The 7,545-nt window shown below is 40.5% G+C and overlaps 1 pseudogene; it reads right to left on the minus strand.

Annotated features, from left to right (window-relative positions):
- Nucleotides 1–2,901: 2,901 nt before the first annotated feature.
- LOC135268863 (protein SET-like) lies at nucleotides 2,902–6,920 on the minus strand (annotated as a pseudogene).
- Between the last annotated feature and the right edge of the window lie 625 nt (nucleotides 6,921–7,545).

A 7,545-nucleotide genomic window follows, 5' to 3' on the forward strand; every position in this document is an offset into this window, starting at 1 on the left:
AGTCTGAAATGTCCGAACTGGGGAGATTATTCTACTATTTGGTCTTCATGTTTTCCTTGACCGTGGGCCATCCCTGGTGGAAGGGCTAAGTTTGTGAATTTGTGTTTTGGGTGCTATCCTGAGGATGACAGGGAGTCCAGATCAGCAAACCTTTCCAGTAAAGGCCCAGATAGTAAATATTTTCCACTTTGCAGTCCAGAAGCTCCCTGTTGCAGCTACTTGACTCTGTGTTTGTGGTGTGAAAGCAGCCATAGACAATATGCAAATGAACTGGGTGGCTGTCTTCCAGTATTTCCTCTTTTAAAAGTGTAAACTCTGTTTCCAAAAGTGGATGGTGGCCTGAATTTGGTCTGTGGGCTGCAGTTTACCTGTCCTGTGTTAAAAGAACTGTCTGGGCAGATGTGAGTTCAAGTCTTGTCATTTGCTGACTTGGTGTTAGGTAAGTAATTTAACTTCCAACAGCTCCAACACTCTTCAGCTTAATAATGGGCATAATAACAGTATTAATGTTGGTCCCTTGTAAAGTTTAGGGTTTAAATGACATAAGTAAAGCACTTAGCTCCATGTCTAGCATGTGTCTATTACCCATATTAGGGTGATTACATAATTTCCTGTTAAAAGAGGACTCCTGGAGAGGAAAGTAAGTGATATTAGCCATTCATTGATCATGTAGGGACAAGGGGTATGAACGGTGACCATCCAAAGTCTGTCCCAGAATGTGTATCCCCCCTAGGTATTATTATTAGAATCATCTCTGTTAGCTGCTCATGCCTCTAATTTCTCACAAATATTCTGTCCTCCTGCTTCCTATGTCAGGACCTGGACTGGGCCTGCCTAGTGCTCTGAAATTACCCTTTCTTCTTTCTTCTCTTTGATCTCAGGAAATGATCTGATTTGATGTGTCGAAGACTATGTTACTTGATCTGGTTCAGCTTAGATACTTCATGTTAAAATCTGGTGAGTTTCCCCTTTAAGAGTTGGCAGTTTGCAATTAAATGTGATGCTCTACACATGTTCAGATGTTACAATAATAATTTTTTCTTTCCTTTCTGCATGTACTGAACTTCCTAGCTCTTCTGTTGAGATTTGTGATTTGCCATTTGCTTTGACCTCGGGTTACTGTGAGCCTTTTCGTCTTTACCTCGTGTGCCTGATTACCTTGTTCTGCCTTAGCTCCTTCACCTAATTACTCTCACTGGGAAGATTCTGTTTTTCCAGAAGATGTAGGCCTTTTGGCTGCAGTTAGTTATCCTTCTTTCCCTTGGTGTACAGAAGAGGAACAGAGGACTGGTGTAAAGAGGAAGGTGAGGCCGTTGCAGTGTTTGTCAGTGTGGTCTTGACCTTGTGAAAGAATGAGCTGGGTCCTCATTAACATGCAGGTTTCTGGGTAGCCCTGGGCACACTGACTTAGATTCCCTGGTGGCAATGCCTAGGAATCAGCATTCCTCAAATACTCCTGATGATTCTAATGTGCTCGAAAGTTTAAGAACTACAGCAATAAAGAATATCTGAAAAGGGAGTATAAATTACAAGAAGCAATCTGGCATTATATTTTGTAGAGAACTCTCCTCGAGATCAGAGGTGTGTCTTCTGTGCCAGAAGCCACTGCTAAAGTTCTGACCTAAGTGAGTTTTCAAGATATTTTCTGATTGCTTTCCCTTTTCTCTTTGCTTGAATATCTGTTGCAAAGAAGTGCAAACAGGTCCTTTTATTGGACAGGGAGGAAGTATTTGGAGGTGGGTTTTGATGGAGGCTTTGAAGAGTGGGAGATAAGATGGCTGAGGCCTTGTTTAAAAAATTTCTTCAAAGTTGGGGTAATTGAGGGTGATAGGAAGTCAAGGGAAGAGAAGTGAGGTATGGGAAAAGTCAAGAGGGAAAAGGAGGGTGGAGTTTATGGAGGGATGTAGATGTATTTTAGCCTATAAACAGCACATGCTGCAAGGGATCGAAGGACAAGGTAGAATCATCCTAAGGAAAATTTCTCTAGCAGGACTCAGAAGGAGAACAGGGAATTATTGAGAGTTTTATTTAAGGCATACATTGGTTTAGTAATCCATACTTGCCTAGATTTTCTTGCCATATATTTATAGAAAGACAGTTATTTTGAGGGAGGAATTTCAAATGCCTTAGTGGTGTGAATAGCAGGGACTTCCAAAGATCCTAGTTTTCAATTTAAACAGCATCTGTGTTCATGTTTAATGCTATTTCTTTATCACACATGTCACGAGCGCCTACTGGATGTGTACCAAGCTAGGCACCGTTGGCGAGACACAAAAGCATAACCTTGCGTTTTCAAGGAGGTTTTCTTCTTGGAGGGCAACCAAGAGGGCACATATGAAGAGCGAAGTATTCGTAAAGCCTCTGCGATTGTTAAATGTCTCATTCTTTTTATGAGCAACTCAAAGGAGATGGCTTCTGAAGTGAGATGTCTTGGGATAGGCCTCAATGGTTATGACAAAGTAAGGGAAAAGGCACTGAGCATTTTATATGTGCATATTGTCAATCAGTGACAAGGGAGTGAAAATATGCATGGTTGGTGTGAGGAAGGGCAAGTTGCTCCGTCTGTTGGCACTGTGGGTTGTTTCTGGGGCACAGTGGGAGATTATATGAAACATCAGCTTGGGGTAGATTATAAAAAGGGCCCCAAGAGTCCGACTCTAGGTTCAGTGGGAGGTCATACTATAAGATTTTTGTGTGTGTGTGTGTGTACACATTTAGTTTTATTGTAACAAAGCAACTTGTACACTTTTAACGTTTAAAACTGAGCATCATCTTTCCTTTCCAGTGAAACAAAGAGAAAATGTAAAAATAAACAGGAACAAAATTACAATAGAGAATGTCAATTCCAAATATGATCCTACAGGTTCTGCTGATTCTCCCATTGAGTGGCAGGGCTCAAGTCATCATTAGGAGAGAATTTATTTTAAAAGTGTTATCTTAAACTGCAAGGATGTCTGTCAAATGTCACAATTAAACATGCCAAAGGAGAAGCCATGTTGTCAAAATGCCCACTTACCCCACCCAAACATCTCAAACCCACCCTTTGCTGACCTTCTATAACCCCATTTTTTTTAAGTTTCTTTTTCTTTTTTTTTAAACAAGAGAAAGTAGACAGATACATGTTGGTAAATGCTAACTGTCCATATTCACATAGAGACACAGTGTACTCTCTGAGCCCAATATACAGAGAAAGGAGGAAAAAAGCTAGAATTCTATACACTACTACACAGGGCCCTAGCACCCTCCAGCTTCCAGCAGAGCGAAGGGAGCAGGTTTTTCTTTTTTCCCACAGAGCTCGGTGGTGTTGATTCTATACAGTTTTTGTTAAGACAGGAAGGGATAAAAATGAATTTCAAACAGAAAGGGGTAGAGACTCTTTTCCCATTGTATCTTGCTCAAGATATTTCCCCCAAAATAAGTTGAGAACCATGGTGTAGAGAAAAGAGACTTCAAAAACAGGGTGACTGAGCACAAGAGGGAAGAAAAAAAAAAAAAAGACTGCAACTTGCTCCCAGGGACTAGAGAAAATTTAAAAAAAGGAAGGTTGGAATCCATCAGTGTTCTATTAGTCATCCTCTCCTTCATCCTCCTCTCCTTCCTCCCCTTCATCATCATCTTCATCTTCTTCACCTTCATCCTCATCCCCTTCTTCATCAATATCTTCTAATCCTTCCTCCTCTTCATCATCATCATCATCTTCTTCTCCTTCTCCTTCTTCATCATCCATATCAGGAACCAAGTAGTATTGTAATGGGTTTGGCCAAATATCATCTTTGATGACCTCTCCTAATTCATCAGCATCTGCATCAGAATGGTCGGTAAACCAGGTAAAGAAGCTCTCTGGTTCCTCATGCTGCCTCTTCCTGATGGCTTTATTCTGTGTTTGACTTGAACATTTCATCAGATCCTTTCCAGATTTCCATTTGATTTCGATGGACTTTGAAGATGGATCGCCACTCTCATTCAGATGGAATTCTTTGGAGAGAACTTTATTTTCAAAGTAAGGATTTTCATCAAAATAAAAATCTATTCTGTAACCTGATTTAATATCTTCAAATTCTCACTTCAACTCTGGTCAAATAATACAGTGCCTCTTCATCCTCCTCTCCAAGCAGTGCAGACACTTGTGGATGGTTGACAAATGTTGTTACCCAAAAATTTGGGATTTTGGCAATCAGTTCTGACCTCTTCTGAAAAAATGGTTGGCGGAGTTTGTTATATTTCTGTTCTGCTTTCAAAATCTCCTCACTGGCTTGTTCATTAAGTCTGTCTATTTCATTTTGTACTTCATCAATGTGTTCAATTGCTTCTTGCTGTTCTTTTTCTCCCTTCTTCAGCAAGCCTGCAGAGGCCGATGTCTCCTCCAGTCCCTGAGCAGGAGGTGGTCTTGGTTTCTTCTTTTGAGGCGGGAGTGGAGACTGGCGTTTGGGGGTCACGCTGCTGGGGAAGTCCGAGAACCGGAGCACAAGTCTTCTTGCTCGTCCGGAAGCAGGCAGAACACTCAAGATTTTTTTTTTTTTAAAGAGAGTCTCTGTCGCCCAGGCTAGAGTGCAGTGGCACAGTCATGGCTCACGGCAGCTTTGACCTCCTGGGCTCAGGTGATCCTGCATCATCCTCCTGAGTAGCTGGGACTAGAGGTGAATACAACCATGCCCAGAAAAGTTTTTTTTTTTTTTTTTTTTTTTGTAGAGATGGAATTTTACCATGTTGCCCAGGCTGGTCTCTAACTCCTGGGCTCAAGCAATCTGCCTACCTTGGCCTCCCAAAGTGCTGGGATTACAGGCATTAGCCACTGTGCCCAACCATAGCTATGAGATTTTGAACAGGGAGATGATACGCTGAGAATTGTAATTTAGAAACACTTAGAGGGTATATTTTACTGGAAGGAGTGAAGTTGGGACTTGCTAGAGGGAGTGAGACACATGAAGGTCTTTTGATAATACCAGCATGGTAAGAGCCGGACGAAGGTGAACACAGTGGGAATGTAGAGGAGGGATGGGTTAAAAGATGTTGCAGAAGAATATCCCACATTCCTTATTTCCTCAATGACTCTATGAGGGAATATTTTTATCCCTGTCTGTAAGATGAGGAAACTGAGGCACAGAAAAGTTAATTTACATATCCAAAGACATATAACTAGTAAGTAACAGGTATGCTGCTGTGCTGTCCCACGTGGTAGCCACTAGCTATGTGAGACTACATAGAGTTAATTATAATGAAATATTTAAAAATTAGATCCTGAGATATCTGTCACATTTCAGATAGTTCAAGATGTGTTCCTTAGCCACATGTGGCTATTACGTTAGATGTAGAAAATTTCTGTTGTTGCAGAATGTTCAATTGAACAGATTTTGAACCTATGCCTTCTAACTCTTGAGTGAATGTTCTTAATGCACTCCACCACTGATATTAACAAGAAACCTCCCTAGTTTCTCACTAGATTTCTAGGCTAAAGAAGAGCAGCAGGGAGGACTAATATAGCATTTTAATGGTTTATCAATGTTATTAATGAAACTTATTAAAAGCCCCTATTGTAAGTTCTTTTCAGTGAGTTAGGTACATTTAAATTACATCAGGAGAAAACAAGCTAATATTAATTCAGAACAATATACCTCTACAATGATAACAATATCATTTTAGTCTTCTAGGAGGTTCAGATTGCAATCTGTTTATAGTTGAGGCCTTACTTCTAATTTGAAGATTCTATCTGGCACATTTTTAGTTTGGTAAGATGGTGTAATCACGGTCGTAAATCCTTTTCTCTCTGAGGTTTCTCTCTAAGAGGCTCTTCAGTTCACTTTTAAATGGGCTACAAAAGCTTACTGAAAAGATGGATGTCTTCCTTGTCTGAGCACGATATTATTAAAGCAAGGACGCTGATGAGATTGCTAAGTGATACAGGATCTGGGATAATATTAAACTGCAGAGACATTTATTTCCTTATTTCAGATGAAAATGGAGAATCTCACTGTTATTAGGGCGAGCTGGCATATAATTCTTTAGCTATTAGGACAGTGATCTTACATTTCCTGTAACCATCAGCATTTAGCCAAAATGTTTTACCATCTTGTAACATTAGGTGTATGGAGGCTGCACCTTCCTTTAAGAGAGTAGCTGGAGGGCCTTATCAGAATGCTTAATTTGTAAGTTGTTTCACTAGGTGATTTTTGCGCCATCTCCTCTGGTTTTCATGTGCAAGGATATTAAGCCTGTGATAATATTGTGAACCCCTCAACAGTACTTTCCCCTAATTTCCGCAAGGCAATAATGCAGAATATTGCACTTCACAGGCCTGTGCTATGCAAGACTGGCTTCTCTATTCCTCTTGCTTCCTGTCAGTGATCTGAGTATGCTTTTCAGGCAGGTGATTCTTTATGTCACTAGGCAGTAGTTATCATAAAGCCTATTAAGGGGTGCGAAGTGGAAGAATGCTGGCTCCCTACTCTTATGAAGCTTTAAAAAAATATCCTGAAAATAAACCTTTGTCTTTTTTCCCCCCAGGTTCAGATGATTATAGCCAAGTTTAAAGGTCACGTTGCACTTTAACTTGGTTTGGGTCCTGGATTATTGTTTCATATTTAGCAAGCATTCACTTGTTGGTGAAAGTGAATTGTGCTCATGTAAAACTGGCCATTCTTTCTCTTGGTTTGTTTCTGAATTATTCCACTTTCTTCACATCCCTCCCAAACACAGATTTATTCATGCTTCTTTTTCACATTGGAAGGAAGGTCCCAGGCTCAGGATGAAGATGGTATAGGAATTTCCCATTTTAGGCATTTCGGTGCCTAAAACTACAGTCTTTAATGGTAAGCCATTGTTCAGAAATCTTGCAATGGATCCTATGGTATTTTTCACCCTGTAGTTGTTAAATTGACCTACATGAACACTTGTAGTTTTTCATCATGAAAAATTCTAACCATTTTTCGTTTTTTTTGTACCTGACAATGTTAAGGAACAAAATGCCTCGTTTGACCCTAAACAATTTGTTTTGGTTTCGATAGCTTGTGAATTCAGGTGCAGAATTACATTCTTTCTTGGTTGCTGATTAAAAAGGCAGACCTGGAAGATAGTTTTCTGTTCTGAGTAGTACTAGGTATGTAGAATTCTTTTTTGAGACAGGGTCTTTCACTGTTAATCAGGCTGGAGTGTAGTGGTATGATCTTGGCTCACTTCAACCTCCACCTCCAGATTCAAGTCATTCTCCTGCGTCAGCCTCTTGAGTAGCTGGGACTACAGGTGCCCGCCACCATGCCTAGTTAAATTTTGTATTTTTAGTAGAGATGAGGTTTTACCATGTTCTCCAGGCTGGTCTTCAACTCCTGACCTTAAGTGATCAGCCCACCTTCACCTCCCTATGTGCTGGGATTACAGGTGTGAGCCACTGTGCCCGACCTGGGATCCTTTTTGGATTGTTGGATTATTCCCATTACCTGTCAAGATGCCATGCAGTGACTGCTGTTACCAAAACCAGACTGTCATCCTGGAAAGGAAAATAGGTCATGATTGTGTGTGAACTCAAATTTAGGGAGAATAAAATTGGGAAAC

Source organism: Aotus nancymaae, unplaced genomic scaffold (genome assembly GCF_030222135.1).
Source record: "Aotus nancymaae isolate 86718 unplaced genomic scaffold, 86718_ANA_hifiasm-v0.15.2.pri h1tg000046l, whole genome shotgun sequence".
Taxonomy (NCBI): Eukaryota; Metazoa; Chordata; class Mammalia; order Primates; family Aotidae; genus Aotus; species Aotus nancymaae.